Here is a 20,096-nt window from a genome sequence, read left to right as displayed (position 1 = left end):
GCAATAAAAAAGACAAGATTGCTGATGAGTACTCTAGGAGCTTGGAGGCTGTGGGCTGCTGGGTCAGAGAAGGCACTAAGAAAGAGACTAGACCTAAGGAATGGCTAAGATTTGGAGAGGCAGTGAGGAGAGACAGGGCATTCCAGCCAGATGGAACAAAGTGATCAAAAGCTCTATAGAGTCAAGAATATGTAAAGCATGTTTGGGGGACAATGGCTAGAACAGAAGGTCTGTGTTGAATAGGAAAGATGCAGCTGCGTCAAGATCATGGCTGATATCCTATATTAAGGAACTTTGGCCTTAGCCCGCTAGCTACTACTAAAGTGTAGCCATTTGCATCAGAATCACCTGGAGAGTGTTCAAAATGAATTACAGGCCCCAACTCCAGTGACTCTGATTCAGTAGGTTCAGGGCTGGGGCCAGGGAACCTGCATTTTGAACAAGCACCTCTGCCCCCTCCCCAAACTGATTCTGATGCCTTAGAATATAAGAACACCTTCAGGCAATGGAAATTCACTATAGAAGGCTAATGAGAGGCTTTTAAAAGGGGAGCATCATAGTGATAGAGCAGTGATTCAGGAAAATAAATTCAGTTGTGTGGTGGGCAGATTGAAGAAGGAGATAGGGAAAGCTAGATAGAAGGGTTTACAATAGTCCAGGTGTTAAGTCTAATCACTGTGATTTATCCATCTCTTTGTTTTCAGGACCTAACATAGAGTCTGGTACACAGTAATTAACTCAGAGGCAGAGTTACTTGAGAAGCTAATGAAGCTTATGCTTCAGAGTCCCTTACTGGCACAAACCCTCTCTCAGTCCCCTTTTTTTATATTAAAAACTCACTTTCATACCTATTTTTCAATTCTTTCACTTAAAGAAGGCCCCCAATGTTACCTCAGCTAAAAAAAAAAATTGCAATAAAAATTTTGGAAAAAAAAAAAAAGGAAGGCTCTCAAGGTTGTATAAAAGCCTCATGCCTCACAAACACTGGATCCAACCCTGTACTCAGTGTTTATTGAATTGAACTCAAAGATTTACTCTTTGGACAAACCACATAGTGAGTTCCTCCTCCTCACCAGAACCCCTTAACCCCAGTTTATTCTCAATATAACAGATAGAGGTCGATCCTGTTAAAACAAAAGTCCTATCACATCGCTCCTCTGCCCACACCCTCCAGTCTCAGAGTAAAAGCCAAATTCTGACAGCGGCTCTAAGGTGCTACACAACCGGGTTGCCTGTTACCGCTTTGATCTTATCTCCGACTCTCCCCTCTGCTCACTCTGCTCCAGTTACATTAACCTCTTAGCTGTTCCTCGACCACGCCAGGCATATTCCTGCATCAAGTCCTTTGAAATTTCTGTTCTCTTTGCCTGGAATGCTCTTCCCTGCAAATATTCTCATGGCTCACTCTGTCACCTCCTTCAGAGCTTTACTGAAATGTCACCTTCTTAGTGACACCTTTTCTGACCACTCTCTCTAAACTACAATCCTACACACATACTCCCTGTACCCTTTCTCTGCTTTATATTTCTTCTTAGCACTTATCACTATATAACATATATTTCTATTTTTATTTGTTTGTCTTTTACCATTAGAAATGTAAGCTCAATGAGGGCAGGGATATTTGTCTCTTTTGTTTTCTGTTATATCCCTACCACTTAGAACAGTACCAGGTGCAAAAAGACGCTAAAAAAAATGCTCACTGAATGAATGAATGTCGCTTTTTAGCTGTGTGACCTTGGATAAATCACCTAACATGAGCCTCAGTTTTCTCATCTGTAAAATTGGACAATAATAGTATCTGCTTCAGAGTAGTCTTCTGAGGTTTAAAATGAGTTAATTTGTTAACATTTAGTACAGAATCTTGTACAGATGAAGTAATCAAGAAATGTTAATGGGAGTCCTTAATAACTTAATCCAAAGAGCATCACCTACTCTCCCTCCATGGAAGAACAGACCAATCCAGGCATAACCTACTTAGCCAGGCCCGGCCAAAGTCATCAAGAGAGCTGCAACTGCAGAAGCTACTTTCATTTCAGCTCTTCCCTCGACTGATGAATGTTGCTGACAAGTACAAAGACAGACACACACACACACAGAGAAGCAGATGTGACACACCAGAAGTTCAGCCAGGACGTGGTCCCAGGCAAGAAGAATTGGAATCTGTCTTGTTGCACAGAGACATGAAAAGGGAGCCAAGCAACACACACATTTTGTTTTATTTGTGAGGAATCAATCACAGCAGGAGCCCAGCTAAAAGACACTCACCACCACTCCAACACACACACACACACACACACACATCCTGGTGTGCATATCAAATAATCCCCCTCCATTCCTGACGAGCCATGGGAATCTGAATCAAGAGCAAACCTACTCACACAGAGCGCAGCAGGAGTCATAACCATTGGCATCATATGATTGTTACCCAATTTTGAGTCACTATCACCCTTTAAGTGACAGCCAGCCCCTCTCACTCGCATATAAGCATGCTGAGCTCAGTCAGGACCTAACAGGACCAGTGCTGCTTCTAACATCTGCTCCTGGACTCCAACCTGACTCTTCATTGTCCAATTACAGGCTATAGATATGGGCCTTCCTGAAAGGAAAGGCGGCTAGGGAAAGATGGAGTTTTTCACGCTGTCATGTTACAATCTGCTCCTGACAAATATATGCCTCTAGCTTTGGGGACATAACTCTTGCTTCCTCCTTGTTTTCTCTACATATACTTGGAAAGTAATTTTCTGTACATATTGAATAATAACAACATTTACTAGCTACCATTTATTTAGCAATTACTATGTATGAAGCACCATACTATGGCCTTTACGTTCATTGTTCTTAATCTTTCAATAATGTGTTAGGTAGGTATTATTATCCCCATTTTACAAAGGAGGAAACTGAACTGACTCAGAAAGACTAATTTATTTACATAAGGTCATATAGCTAGTAAGTGGTAAAGCCAGGATTCAAACAGATCTGCCCAGCTTCAAATCTATACTTGCCACTATATAATATCTAGAAAAAAATATTCAACCATATGCATAAAACTAACTTGAAGATATAAAGTCCATATCAATTAGGCAAATGTGAAATGTAGTGAGGAGAGACTGACAGCAGCTTCATCCAAATCAGAAATAAGAACAATGACATCTGGTTCTGGATTATAAACCTGCTCCTGATTCAGCCCTCCCATATCTGCCAGAAAGGTCAATATTAACTTTCCCATTTTAATTGGCTCCCTCTTGGTTGCCTAAGAAGAGTATGTCTACTGGTCCCCAGATGTCCTAAGCAGCCAGGTTTAGCATGTTGGCATATCAGCGTGGGTTCAATTATGAGAAACAAATGACAGAGTAATTTTAACATTGAAAGTTTAATACAAAGATTTGTTAATTACAACAGGAGATCAAAGTAACAAAGGATTGGCTGGGAAGAAGTAAAGAGAATTTTAAATACAGAAATAGCATGTATAAGGAGCAATTACTATCCCTAAGCCTGAGATAGAATGCCCCTCCTTGCCCCCACAACTTCCCTGCAACAGGGCAGAGATCCAATCATGGATGTGGAGTGCATAGCCATGCTAACTGGATGGCAGAGAAGTCGCTGTGGAGCCACACCAGTAAAACTTGCTAGAAATCTGCTCTTTGGAACTTATCAGAAACTCACTCTTACGGGGGTTCGTGGGAAGTGTCTCATCAGAAGCACTCCACTACAAAACCACCTAAGAGGGGGTTCCAAGGGGAAGCTTTTGGCAGCTGGGAGCTGCTGGAACCTGTGCACTGCAGAAACCAGGCACTAGAGAAGCCACCCACATTATAGGAGCTAGACACTGGAGAAGCCACTTGCCCTGCAGGAGCCTATTGTGTGAGCACATTGGAACCAGAAAGCAAAAAATTTTTTTCTTCTTCTAATGTCTCTTTAGTACCTGATGACAAAACTTAATATTGTGATAAATAGAAAAGGAAAAGTATTTAAAAGGCCCACGTTCATTTTCATAGATCAGACAATAAGGATACCTATGGAGCTGAAAATTAAAAACTGATACTGTCAGATCTGTTAAACCTTGGTAGGTTCCTGAGCAGCCTGTTTCTCCTAGTTCTAGCTTCTACCCAATGCTGCGCCTTCTCTCCTCTTTTCCTCTGCCTCCTGCCCAGAAAAAAAACTGATAAATTTATTTTTGTAATTTTAATTTGTTCTGATTCCAGTTAGCAATAAATATGCATTATAGAAAAATTGAAAAAGTCATCACTTTTAGAGAAGAAAATTCGAAACACCCCTAACTCAACCCAAGAGATAACCCCAATTAATATTTTAATGTATGTCCTTCTATATATATAGAAAATATATATATATATATCCCAAAGACATGCACACAAACCCCTGCATGCACCTGCATATCTATGTATATATATTTATGTAGATGTACATGTAGATATAAATATAGAAATATTTTTGTAAACAAAAGGATACACATACTAAGCATCTTTTGACATTTTATTCTATAAGACTAAGAGCTTTGTATATCTCCCATAAAAGAACAAGGAAAATACCTTGTTTACTCATGAATCATTAATGCTTAGCAATGTGACAGTATTCCCATAGTGGTTAAGAGTAGAGTTCAACAAACAATAGCCCACAGGCTACATCCTGCCCTCCACCTGTTTTTGTAAATAAAGTTTTATTGGAACACAATCATGCCACTAATTTATGTATTGTTTATGGCTACTCTTATGCTAAACAGCAGAGTTGAATAGCTGTAACAGACTATATGGCCTGCAAAGCCTAAAACATTTACTATCTGGCCCTTTACAGAAAAATTTACCAATCCCTGGTTAAGAGTATGGAATCTATAGTCAGACGGCCTGTGCTAAAATTCCAGCTCCAGCTAAATTCCAGCTCCAACATTGACTGTGTGCCTTGGGTAAGTCACTTCAACTCTCTGAGGCTCAGTTTCCTCATCTTTATAAGATGGAAATAACAACACCTATTTCATAGGGCTATTGGAAAGATTAAATGAAATGTAAGGTGCTTACTACTGTTACAAAATTAAAACCTAAGGAATGCTTGATATTGTTATTTTTTATAAGTGCACCAAATATTAACAAAAACAATCACACACAATGTATCTTGGGCTCAGTACCATACCCTGGAGGGATGGACTTAATCAGCTGTATCTTTCTTTTGTTTTTCTTTCTTTCATTATAATAAACAGAGGCCTGGAGAAACAGAAAATCCACCTATTTATATGGAAATGGAAGTGTGCCATCTCTTTCCCTTAGGAGAAACCCTAGCACGGGAGGCTGAATTCCTCCTACATTCAGTTGGCAAAGCCAAAGAGAGAGCAGCAAAAGAGGTCTGAAACAAACCTAGGTCTGGACATAAATATACAATGTGCTTCAATATATACAAGCTTCAGGAATTTCCCTAATCTCAAATCACAGTTCCATTTCAGCATCAGTGAGGAGGCTTTGTGTGCATCAAGATAACACCTTCTCAGCAATATCATTACACCAAAGGTGTGGTGACCCGCTCTCTTCACCTACCAACAAATTTAAAAGCATCAAAAAAAAAGTGGTAATAATGCCAGGTGATAAAGAAGTAATCTGATTTGGGTTAAAACAAGAAATTATTACACCATAATTTATTTTCTTAAGCCTATTTCTTGGAAGTTTTAAAATAGCATCTTTTCTGATGGTATTGTCAAGTACAACAGAAGTAAAAGAAAGGTTTATGTGGATAGATTGCTTTGGATGAACAAAGTAAATTGAGGAAACCTAGAGACTGAATTATTTCCATCCTTTGAAGTTTTTATTTTTTTTTGAGCAGCTGAGGAGAAATAAACAGGAGTTTTGCTCTCTTCACTTTAGTAGAGTATTCATCCTCCTCTTGTCTGTTCTTACCAACAGACATAGATAGGCAGATGGGTGGAGATGGCATGGAAAAGAATGGGACACGATAGGATATTGTAATGATTCGTCTCTCTACGATTTGATGCTCATAGTTTTTGGTTTCTGGTTCAGATAAAAATGTGTGCAACAATTTACACTATAACAAAACAAATACGACAATGACTAGTGTTTCACAACTTATACAACTGGATTCATGTTTTCTTAATGATTATTTTTTTCCAGAATTATTCCTCTCTAGAATAAGGGGTTATTCCTTTGGACCACTGCAGGCAGATGAAAATGTGAGGGAGCATAATATGATATAATAGGCTCATATTCCAAAACACTATACTTAGATAACAAGTATGGTCTGTTTCACCAGCATGGGGTACAAATATGTCCCCAAGTCTCATAGCATAGTTCCATTTCTGCATCAATGAATTTTGTGGGCACCTACATGACACTCTCAAACACCATTTTGTTGCTAAAAGGGCACACCATACCTCTTCCAATGTTGACTATCTTTTGCTCTTAGTCATGGCTCTTTGAAATTTCCCGTCCAACCATTTCTGCCTGTGGAAATCTTGGCTATCTTTCAGATCCAAACTAAGTTTAAAATTAAGGTAAAATTACCTCCATGAAGCCTTTTCCAATTCAAGAACATACTTCTAAAAGATGTGACTATTCCTATTGCTATGAGATGGAGGATATGAGAAGGCATTATAACTACAGTTCAAACGAGTGTGCAAAACACTGACATGGAGTTGCTGGCATAGAGGTGGAAGGAGGGCTTTGAATTTTGCATTGAATTTTTTCCCCTGAGTTTGTAGATTTGAGATTTGTAACAATTCGATTGAAATTGTTACAAAAGCTGTAAACTGGTAAACTAACAGACTGCTTAAGACTAGTCTGTATCAGAACAACAGAGAACCACTTCCAAATGCTCAATTAGTACCACACAAGTAATAAACAACAGCGGTTTATCACTATGGGAGGGGAAAAAGCATGGAAAGAGACCCCCCCACCTCTTTGGTGCAGGCAGCCAGGGATGACTAAAACACTGAGAAAAACCATCTGGCAATCCAACCACTACTCTAAGTACAAGATAATAGCACGTGACTGCTAGAAGAATTTGAAGACTGTGATGTTCCGAAGGTAAAAATAAACATGAGAAAAACAAATCCACCTTAACTCCTGACCTTAGTGACTCAACAATACATTAATGGCTTGACAGAAGAAGAGGAAGCCCATTCCTAAGCATAAATAATATTTACCTCAGTCTTTACTCTTCTTCTAAACCTAATGTCCGGCATTCAATAAAAAATTATGAGAAACACAGAAGGAAGCAAAAACAGGCCATTGTCAGCAGATGGTCTCCTCAAACACTTCACTCTCATATTACTAAAGGCCTATGTACAGCAGCTCCTTTTACCAAGTATATCATGCCTGGCTATCAAGGAAAAATTATAAGACATACCAAAAGTCAAAAAATATAATTTGAAAATACAAACCAGGCATCAAAACCAGACATGGCAAGGATGTTGAAATTATCAGATTGGGAATTTAAAACAACTACGATTAATATGCTAAGGGCTCTAATGGATAAAACAGACAGCATGTAAGACAAATGGGCAATATAAGCAGAGAGATGGAAATCCTAAGAAAGAACCAAAAAGAAATGCTAGACATCAAAAACACTATAACAGAAGTTAATAATGTCTTTATGAGCTTATGAGTAGACTGGATACAGCTGAGGAAAGAATCGCTGAGCTAGAGGATATTTCAATAGAGTCCTCAATAACTAAAAAGCAAAGAGAACAAAGAGTGAAAAAAACACAGAACAGAATACCCAAGGATTGTGGGGCAACTACAAAAGCTATAACATATGCATAATGGGAATACCAGGAGAAGAAAGAGAGAATGGAACAGAAGAAGAATTTAAAACAGCAATGACTGAGAAGTTCACAAAATTAATGTCAGACACCAAACCACACAGATCCAGGAAACTCAGAGAACACTCAGCAGAATAAATGCCAAAAAAAGTACATCAAGGTGTATCATCTTCAAACTACAGAAAAATCAAAGATAAATAAAAAATCATGAAAGAAGCCAAAGGAAAAAAAACACATTATCTTCAGAGGAAGAAAGATAGAATCACATCTGACTTCTCAGAAACATGCAAGCAAGAAGAGAGTGGAAAAAACACTTAAAGTATTAAGAGAAAAAAACCACCAACCCAGAATTCTGTACCTTGTAAAATCATACTTCAAAAGTGAAGGAGAAATAAAGACTTTCACATATAATCAAAAATGAGGGAATTTGTTGCCAGTATATCTGCCTTGGAAAAAATGTTAAAAGAAGTTCTTTAGAGAGAAGGAAAATAATATAGGTCAGAAACTCAGATCTACATAAATAAAGGAGGAGCATCAAAGAAAGAATAAGTGAAAGTAAAATAAAATATTTTTCTTATTCTTAACATAACAGCTGACAGTTTGCTCAAAATAATAACAACAATGTATTTGATTATGCATGAATTTGTATAGACATACATATACTTATGTATGCTTATACATAAGTGAAATGAATTTCAGCAATAGTACAAGGTACAGAAAGGAGGAATTAGGATTATTTTGTTATTATAAGGTACCCACACTACCCATGAAGTGGTATAGTGTTACTTGAAAGAGAACTTGGATTAGTTGCAAATGTATATTGCAAACGCTAGGGCAACCACTAAAAAAAGTTTTTAAAAAAGCATAACTGATATGCTGCAAAAGAAAAGAAAATGGAATCATATAAAATACTCAGCTAAAACCACAAAAGGCAGAAAAAAGAGTGGAAGATAATAATAGGAACAAAAAAATAAGGGCGACAAACATAAAACAGTAACAAATATGGTAGACATTAACCCAACCATACCAACAATCACTTTGAATGTCAAGAGTCTAAATGCACCAATTAAAAGATAGAGATTGTCAGAGGGGATCAAAAACATGACCCAACTATGCTGACTACAAGAAATCCACTTTAAATATAAAGAAACCTATAAATTAAAACTGAATGGAGAAAAATATACCATGCTAACACTAATAAAAAGAAAGCAGGAGTAGCTATATTAATTTTATACAGAGCATGCATCAAAGTAAGGAAAGTTATCAGGGATAAAGAAGAGCATTACATAATGATAAAAGGATCAGTTCTCCAAGCAGACATAACAATTACCAATGTGTATGCACCTAACAACAGAGCATCAAACTATGTGAGGCAAAAACTGATAGAATTGCAAAGAGAGAGAGAGGAATCTACCATCATAACTGGAGACTTCAATACCCCTCTCTCAGAAATGGACAGATCCAGCAGGCAGAAAAATCAGTAAGGGCATAGCTGAATTCAACAACACTGTCAATCAACTGGACATAATTGACATCCATAGACTACTTCATCCAACAACAGCAGAATAAACATTTTTCTCAAGCGTACATGGAACATTCACCAAGATAGACCATATTCTGGGCATAAAACACACCTTAAATGTAAAAGAATATAAATCATATAATGTCTGCTCTCAGACCACAGTGGAATTAAACTAGAAGTCAATAACAGAAACATAACTATAAAATCCCAAAATACATGGAGATTAAACAGCACCCTTCTAAATAACACAAGGGTCAAAGAAAAAATCAAGAGAAATTTTAAAACATTTTGAAATAAATCAAAATGGAAAAATGCCTTATCAAAATTTGTGGGATGCAGTGAAAACAGTGCTTAGAGGGAAATTTACAGCATTGCATGCATGTTAGAAAAGAAGATACACCTGAAATCAATAATATGAATTTCTACCTTAGAAAAACAGAAAAAGAAGAGCAAATTAAATCCAAAGTAAGCAGGAAAAAGAAGAAATGGTAAGAATGAGAGAAGAAATAAATAAAATTGAAAACAGGAAATCAATAGAAAAAAATAAACAAAACCAAAAGCCAGTTCTTTGGAAAGACCAATAAAAATTGATAAGCCCCTACATAGGACTAACTAAGAAAAAAAGAGAGAGGACAAAAATTACTAATATTAGAAATGAAAAAGGGACATCACTATAGATCTCATGGGCAACAAAAAGATAAGAAAACAATACTTTGAACAATTCTATGCCCACAAATTTGATAACATAGATGAAATAGACTAATTCCTTGAAAGATACAATCTGCCAAAACTCATACATGATGAAATAGATGATCTGATAAGCTCATATCTATTAAAGAAATTGAATGAATAATTAATAACTTTCCAAAACAGAAAGCAACAGGCCCAGATGGGTTCACTGGTGAAATCTACCAAACACTTAAGGAAGAAGTTATACCAATTCTCTACAGTCTCCTTCAGAGGATAGAAGTAGAGGGAATACTTCCTAACTCATTCTATAAGGCCAGCATTACTCTAATACCAAAACCAGACAAAGACATTACAAGAAAAGAAAACTACAGATCAGTATCTTTCATGAACATAGATGCAAAAATCCTCAACAAAATATTAGCAAATTGACTCCAACAAAGCATAAAAAGAATTGTATACCATGACCAAACGGAATTTAATCCTAGATATGCAAAGCTGGTTCAACTTTCAAAGATCAATTAATGGAATCCACCACATCAACAGACCAAAAAAGAAAAACTACTCGATCATATCAAGAGATACAGAAAAAGCATTTCGCAAAGTCCAACACCCGTTCATGATAAAAACTCTCAGTAAACAAGGAGTAAGAGGAGAACTTTCTCAACTTGACTGTCTACAAAAAACCTAAGGTAACATCATGCTGAATTGGTGAGAAACAAAGCTTTTTCACGAAGATCAGGAACAAGGCAAAGATGTCCTCTCTCACCCCTCTTTTTCAACATAATAATGGAAGTCCTTACTAATATAATAAAGCAAGAAAAGGAAATAAAAGGTATACAGATTGGGAAGGAAGAAATCAAACTGTCTTTGTTTACAGATGACATGATCATCTGCATAGAAAATCTAAAAGAATCAACAAAAAACTCCTGAAACTAATAGGTGATTATAGCAAGGTTGCAGCATACAAAGTTAATATACATAAGTCAATCAATTTCCTATCCACCAGCAATGAACAAATGAAATTTTAAATTAAAAACACAGTACCATTTACATTAGCACCCCTCCAAAATGAAAACCTTAGGGATAAATCTAATAAAATATGTACAAGATTTATAGGAAGAAAACTACAAGACTCTGATGAACAAAATCAAACAAAAAAATAAATGGAGAGAGAGTCCATGTTCACGGATAAGAAGGTTCAATATTGTCAAGACATCAGTTTTCCCCAATGTGATCTACAAATTCAATGTAATCCCAATCAAAATCCCAGCAACTTATTTTATGGATATTGACAAACTGATTCTAAAGTTTATATAAATAAGTAAAAGACCCAGAATAGTCAACCCAATATTGAAGGAGAAGAACAAAGTTGGAGGATTGATGATACCTGATTTCAAGACTTACTATAAAGCTACAATAATCAAGACAGTTTGGTATTGGTGAAAGAAAAAACAAATAAATTAATGGAACATAATAGAGAGCCCAGAAATAGACCCCCATAAATATAGTCAACTGGTCTTTGAGAAAGGAGAAAAGGCAATACAATGGAGCAAAGATAGTCATTTCAACAAATGGTGCTGGAACAACTAGACACGCATGGCACAAAAATTTTTTAAAAAAAGAATCTAGACACAAGCCTTATACCCTTCACAAAAATTAACTTAAAATGGATCATAGACCTAAATGTAAAATGCAAAGCTATAAAACTCTTGGAAGATAACATAGGAGAAAACCTTGATGACTTTGGGCGAGGTGATGCCTTTTTAGATACAACATGTAAGACACGATCCATGAAGAAAGAATTGATAAGCTCCACTTCATTAAAATTAACGACTTCTGGGGGCCAGCCCAGTAGTGTAGTGATTAAGTTTGTGCACTCCACTTTGGCAGCCCAGGGTTCACAGGTTTGGATCCCAAGGATCCAAACTGCTAATCACTGCTGTGGTTATCTGCCAATCAAGCCATGCTGTGGCAGCATCCCACATATCAAATAGAGGAAGACTGGCATGGATGTTAGCTCAGGGACAATCTTCCTCAAGCAAAAACAGGAAGATTGGCAACAGATGTTAGTTTAGGACCAATCTTTCTCACCAGAAAAAAAAAATTAAAAACTTCTGCTCTGCAAGGGGCTGGCCCCGTGGCCGAGTGGTTAAGTCTGTGCACTCCGCTGCAGGTGACCCAGTGTTTCGTTGGTTCGAATCCTGGGCGCGGACATGGCACTGCTCATCAAACCACGCTGAGGCAGCGTCCCACATGCTACAACTAAAAGGACCCACAACGAAGAATATACAACTATGTACTGGGGGGCTTTGGGGAGAAAAAGGAAAAAATAAAATCTTTAAAAAAAAAAAACTTCTGCTCTGCAAAAAAACAATATCAAAGCCATAGACTGGGAGAAAATATTTGCAAAAGATGCATCTGATAAAGGACTGTTATCCAAAAAATACAAATAACTTTTAAAACTTAACAGTAAGAAAACAACCTGGAACTGGCCCGGTGGCGCAGCAGTGAAGTTCGCACATTCCGCTTCAGTGGCCCGGGGTTCACTGGTTCGGATCCTGGGTGCAAACATGGCACTGCTTGGCACGCCATGCTGTGGTAGGAGTCCCACATATAAAGCGGAGGAAGATGGGCACGGATGTTAGCTCAGGGCCAGTCTTCCTCAGCAAAAAGAGGAGGATTGGCAGTAGTTAGCTCAGGGCTAATCTTCCTCAAAAAAAAAAAAAAAGAAAGAAAGAAAACAACCTGATTACAAAATGGGCCAAAGACCTTAACAGACACCTCACCAAAGAAGATATACAGATGGCAAATAAGCCTATGAAGAGGTGTTCCACATCATATGTCATTAGGGACATGCAAACTAAAGTAACAATGAGATACCACTACACACTTATTAGAGTGACCAAAATCCAGAACACTGACAACACCAAATACTAACAAGGATGTGGAACAACAGGACATTGCCGGTAGGAATCCAAAATGATACAGCCACTTTGGAACACACTTGGGCAGTTTCTTACAAAACTAAACGTACTTTTACCACACAATCCAGCAATCACACAGCTTGGTATTTACCCAAAGGAGTTGGAAATGTATGTCCAAAAACCTGCACATGGATGTTTATAGCAGTTTTATTCATAATTGCCAAAACTTGGAAGCAACCAAGATGTCCTTCAGTAGGTGAATGGATAAACAAACTCTGGTACATGTAGACAATGGAATACTATTCAGAGATAAAAATAACTGAGATATTAAGCCATGAAACTACATGGAGGAATCATAAATACATATTACTAAGTGAAAGGAGGCAATCTGAGAAGGGTACATACTGTATGATTCCAACTATATGACATGCTGAAAAGGCAAAACTATTGAGACAGTAAAAAGATCAGTGGTTGCCAGGGGTTGGGGAGAGGAGGGAGATGAATATGCAGAGCACAGAGGATTTGTAGTGGGGTGAAAATACTCTGTGTGATATTAAAATGTTGGCTACATGTCATTATACATTTTTCTGAACCCATAGAATGTACACCACCAAGAGTGAACCCTAAGGTAAACTATGGACTTTGGGTAATTATGATGTGTCAATGTAGGTTCACGGTTGATAAAAAAATAAATGTAACACTCTAGTAAGTGATATTGATAATGGGGAAGACTATGCATGTGTAAGGACAAGAGGAAATTTCTGTATCTTCCTCTCAATTTTACTGTAAACCTAAAACTGCTCAAAAAATAAAATCTTTAATAAAAGGTAATTGACAGTCTAAAGCAAATAGTAACAATGTATTATGGAGTTTGCAGCATACACAAAAGTGAAACATAATGAGACAGCAAAAAGATAGGAGAAAGGAAATGAAATTATACTATTATAAAATTCTTACAGTATAAATGAAGGAGCATAATTTTTTTCAGCTTTATCGAAGTATAACTGACAAAATTGTAAGATATTTAAAGTGTTTACCATGATAATTTGATATAAGTATAAATTATGAAAAGATTCCTCCCATCTAGTTAACTAACACATTCATGACCTGATACATTTATATATATAAATTTCTTTAGAGAGAACATTTAAGTTCTACTCTTTTGGCAAATTTCAATTATACAATGTAGTGTTATCAATTATAGTCACCGTGATATACATTAGATTCTCAGACCTTAATCATCTTACAGCTGAAAGTTTGTACCAACCTCTCCCTATTTCCTCCATCCCTCAGCCCCTGGCAACTACTGAGGCACAATATCTTTAAAGTAAATTTTCATAAGTTAAAAATTAATTTTGTAAACCCTAGGGCAACCACTAGAAAATTTAAAAAGAGGAACAATTGATAAATTAATAGAGGAAATAAATTAGAATCATAAACTGGTGAACTAACATCAAAAAAGTAATATACTGGGGCCGGCTCCGTGGCCTACTGGTTAAGTTCATGCGCTCCGCTGCGGCGGGCCAGGGTCCGGATCCTGGGCGCGGACATGGTACAGCTCGTCAGGCCATGTTGAGGCGGCATCCCACATCCCACAACTAGAAGGACCTGCGACTAAGATACACAACTGTGTACGGGGGGGGGGGGGGTTTGGGGAGATAAAGCAGAAAAAACAAACAAACAAAAAAAAGATTGGCAACAGTTGTTAGCCCAGGTGTCAAGCTTTAAAAAAAAAAAGTAATATACTAAGATATGATTGGTCAGAATAGTGAATCCAACCTCATAGCAATCCTATGTAGGTAGGAAGATTGGAATCCATTTCACAATTGGGAATTAGGAGAGAACAAAGACAGAATGACTTTCAACCAAATAACTGTACATATAAGGAAAGGAAGTGGGTGGTGGTAATTGCCTCAGAAGGAGGTTTTTCTCTGCTCCTTCAGAAAACAAGCCATTATCAAATTGTACAGTTAAGAGAGAGTTATGAGTAACCAACATAGGTGGTAAGGGGGTGAGAGCAGAGTTAGAAGTACCACATGGTATGAGTCAGAACCGCGAAGAGAAGGAATAAATGGCATAGCTGATATTTGGGCCCTTTGCTGCATGACCTAAAGCCCATGCCCTTAATCACTAAACTATTAATACCTGTCACGTGTGGATACTCAATAATAGTTGAATAAATCATTTCCTACTGTTGCCTCTTTCTGGAATTCTCTTTCTCTTCTATCACCATCTGTGAAAACCCTGCCCATTTTTCAAGGACCACCTCAAATGTAGCTTCCTCCATGATGCCATCCCTGATCTACTCTCCCCCTGCCCGAGAGCCTATTGTAATAATACTTATATTAATACTAGCAGCTTAGTACTTATTGAGTGGTTACTGTATGCCAGCTACTATGCTAAAAGTTTACATGGATTATCTTCTAAAATCCTACCAATAATTCTAAGAGAGAGACACTGTTATTATCCCACATTTTGCAGATGAACAAACACTTGCAGAGAGGTTTAAATTTGGCTCACTCAAGGGTACACAGTGGAAAGCCAGTATTTCAACACAGGTTTCTGCCTCTAAAGCCCAGAGTATTAACTGCTAAGTCCTATGGTTTCCTCTAAATTGGGGGCTGTGTCAGCAACTAATTGTCCCCTAGGATTTATCCTCCCTTTCTTTTATCAAGAGGGCCACCAAGTTTTATCTGGGCCCATGAATGCCCTGATAGAGACTATATTCCCCAACTTCCACGTCAGTTCATTGTGGCCATGTGACTTAACTGAGCCAATGAGATGAGAGTGGAAGTGAAGGGTGCAACTTCCATATCATCTCTTTGAAGATGAAACCACTTGCTCCGTACGCTTTCTTTCCCTTTCCTGAAATCAGGAACATGAACTTGGAGGTGAACCAGCTTCAACCATGTAGACAAGGAGTATACCATAGAAGATAGTGGAGCAAGAAGATGGAAGAAATCTAATTTCATGAATGACCATATGAAGGAAAGCCACTCTGCAAGACTTGATCCACTCATCTCTAGACTATCCCATGAATGAAAAATAAACTTCTATCTTATTTAAGCTGACGGAGTTGTCTTTGCTATCGCACATTAGCCTTTACCCTAATACAGAGATTTTTCCCTACACTAGAAAGAAGAAACTAGACAACTACCTAATTGAACATATGCAATTGAGAGATGATTATGACACAGGATACTATGGGAGTAGAAGGGTATGATAACATAAGGAAGACTGGATGGAAGTACAGTTAGTATGTGGCAGAGCTTGAATCTGAACTGAGGTTTGCCCTGACTCTAAAGACCACGGCCTTAAATTCTAACCAATGGTTCTCAAACTCTTTGTGCATCAAAATAACCTGCAGCACTTGTTAAAGTACAGATTCTCAGGACTTATCTCCAATGATTCTGATCCTAGAAATCTGTATGTTTAACAAGTACCTCCAGCTTATTCTTATCCACAGCCAAGTTAGAAAAACACTAGCCTACGGTAATGTTTCCCTTTCTAGATCACTCAAACTCTCAGGAAGCTGCAAGTGTTGGATAGCTACTGGTCACCCCAGGGAAGAAGAAAGGAAAAAGCAGCAAGAGCCTCACCTCTCCCACTGGCAACATTTGCTTTGGTTTGTCCCTTAGAGGCCTGAAATTTGCCTAACAATATGGGGGCCCAAAAAGAATACTTTCAGTATACAAAGCAGGAAACCCACCCATATTCAAACTGTGCAGACCAAAATCCTTAGCCTTGCAGCCTTCTTCCTAGCAATTAACATTCTCTTCCCTAAAGACCACACCGTCTTTCAAGGTGAATAGGTAAAAAATTTAAAGGGCAATATTACTCCATTATTTTGCCAAACAAAGCTCATGAGAGCCAGGAAACCCAAATTCCAAATACTGCCTGCTCTATGTGATTTACTATTACAAATTACATGGGGTTCATATTTGCAGGAAAAAAAGACATTTCAGCCATAAGTTTGATCCTTTGAAGGAGCCTTTGGGATTATCATGTTTGGCTATTAATCCATATTTCTTCCTATTTTATCTGGATTACTGTTAGTGATTTCATTAATGCACTTTCAGAATTAAAACGACAGACTTATGTGTTTTATGTATATTTATATTTATTTATTAGATAACTTGACCTAGACAATCTCTACATTAACTTCAAACACTCTAGAATTCTGGATGCTACTATAATAAAAGTTTTGACCCAACTTAGGCAAAATCAAGTCTTACAGAGAAGCTCAATGCAAAACAGCCTTTATTACAAGGTACTATCTCCCAATACCAACCTTAAAAAGGAGAGAGTTTGTGAAAGTATAAGGTAAATTTTTAAGCACTATACAAAAGCAATGGATTGTGATGACTAATGATTAATGAAGTAATCCAGCATAAGGGTAATTCATTTGGGAAATTTTTCACACTATTTCACACCACCCCTTTTGTGAATGGTGGAATCTCAGTTTCTGAGCTACAGTAAGCCAAAATCTCTCTGGCCCTAAAGTCTTAAGGTTCTACCAAGCAATGAAATATAGTGAAAAGAACTCTCAAAAAGAGTTAAGCAGGGGGCCAGCCCCATGACCAAGTAATAAAGCTCACACGCTCCACTTTGGTAGCCTGGGGTTCACTGGTTTGGATCCTGGGCACAGACTTACACACCACTCATCAAGCCATGCTGTGGTGGCATCCCACATAGAAGAACTAGAATGACCTAAAACTAGGATATACAACTATGTGCTGGTGCTTTGGGAAGAAAGAAAAAAGAAGATTGGCAAAAGATGTTAACTCAAGGCCAATCTTCCTCAAGAAAAAAAAAAAAAGAGGCATTTCAAGATCAAGTCCAAGCTCTGCTACAAACTCATTGTTTGACCTTGGACAAGACTTTTAATTATCAGGATCTTTGATATCTCATATATTAGAGACAGATAATGACACTTCTTCAAAGAGGCCATAGTAATCTAATAAAATGAAACAATATCCTGTTTTCCTGCTAGTTCTCAGCATGTAATAGAGTAAATAGCACATAGTAGGTACCCAATACATACATGTTTTCTGAAGTGAATAAGCATGTAAATACAGAAAAAAAGAATGACAAAGGTAAAAGATGATAACGGTAAAAGTTCAAGGAAAAGCAAAAATGCACCATAAAAATATGAGTTCTACATTCAATAATAACAACTAGGTAATTTGTATTAACCCTTCCATTGAGAAAAATTAGAAAAGCTTTATAGAAGCTTTTTGTTTTTAAAGACTGGCACCTGAGCTAACATCTGTTGCCAATCTTCTTTTTTTTCTCTTCTTCTTCTCCCCAAAGCCCCCCAGTACATAGTTGTATATTCTAGTTGTGAGTGCCTCTGGTTATGCTATGTGGGATGCCACCTCAGCATGGCTTGATGAGTGGTGCCATGTCTGCACCGAGGATCTGAACCAGCAAAACCCAAGGCCGCCGAAGCAGAGCTCGAGAACTTAACCATTCGGCCATGGGGCCAGCCCCAAGTTCTGTAGAATTTTTTTAAAATCTGGTTTCAAGGCACTGAAGACCCGCTCAAGACAACAAAGAATTAGAGGGCCAAGATCTGAGAGACAGAAACCCAGAAAGGAGAACCCAGTTTTGGGGACCACAGTTCCCCTAGAAATATCCTCTAATTTGGGAAGAGCCATCTGAGAGGGGGAGAAGATGAGCAGGGTTTTTAATAGGCTCCCAAAGCTGGGAGAATAAATCATGGAGTTCAGGTCCCACAAAGAAAAGGGACTCTAGTAAACCTCCCAGGAAAAGTGATGTGTTCTAGAAGTAGGGGGGAACTGGAAATGGACCAAAGATTGTTAGTGCTCCTAGCCTGGACACCTACCAGAAGCAAATATAAATCTTCTCTGGAGGAAGAATATATGGACGTAATATCATGATAGATGATAGACAGATATAGTCTAGAATAAAATATTCACACTAAAACACAGAGAGACAAAAGTATGGGAAACACAGAAGTATATACACACAAGATAAAGAGAAGGTAATCAAAGTTTACCACTACAGAAAATCATCAATTCAAAAGGAAGACAGCAAGAAAGGAATAAAGGAACAAAAGAACTACAAAATAGCCAGAAAAAAATTGACATGATGGCAATAGTAAGTCCTTACCTATCAATAATTACTTTAAATGTAAATGGATTAAACTCTCCAATCAAAAGGCACAGAATATGTATAGAAAAACAATATCCAACTATATGCTACCTACGAGAGACTCACTTCAACTTCAAGGACACACACAGGCTCAAAATGAAGCAGCAGAAAAAGATATTCCATGCAAATAGAACCCAAAAGAGATCAGGGAGAGCTATACTTACATCAGACAAAATAGACTTTAAGTCAAAAACCGTAACAAGAGACAAAGAAGGTATTATTTAATGATAAAGGGGTCAATTCATCCAGAAGATATAACAATTGTAAATATATATGCACCCAACATTGGAGAACCCAAATATATTAAGCAAATACTAACAGATCTGAAGGGAGTAATAGACAACAATACAGTAATAGGAGGCGACTTCAATACCTCATTTTCAATAATGGATAGATCATCCAGAGAGAAAAATCAATAAGGAAACATTGGATTTGAACTATTCTTGAGACCACATGGACTTGACACATACAGAACATTCTAGCTGACAGCAACAGAATACATTCTGTCAAGCGCGCATGAAACATTCTCCAGGATAGATATGTTAGGTCACAAAACAAGTCTTAGCATATTTAAAAAGACTGAAAGCATACCAAGTATCTTTTCTGACCACAATAGTATAACATTAGAAATCAATAACAGGAGCAAACTGGAAAATTCACAAATGTGTGGCAATTAAATAAGACATTCCTGAACAACCAATGGGTCAAAGATTAAATAAAAAAATATCTTGAAATAAACAAAAATGGGAACACAATGTACCTCAAAATTTATAAGATAATAATTGACAGGACTAAAAGGAAAAATAGAAAATTCCATAATAATACTCAGAGATTTCAACAGATTTCTCTTAGCAAAAGACAAAAATTCAATAAAGCTATAGAAGATATAAACAACACAATTAACAAACTGGATTCAACATATATAGAACACTGCACCCAATTTTGCAGAATATATCTTTCAAACACTCATAGAACATTTACTAAAATTGACCACATGCATTAAAAA

Source organism: Equus przewalskii, chromosome X (genome assembly GCF_037783145.1).
Source record: "Equus przewalskii isolate Varuska chromosome X, EquPr2, whole genome shotgun sequence".
Lineage (NCBI taxonomy): Eukaryota > Metazoa > Chordata > Mammalia > Perissodactyla > Equidae > Equus > Equus przewalskii.
Note: the sequence above shows the minus strand (reverse complement) of the source record.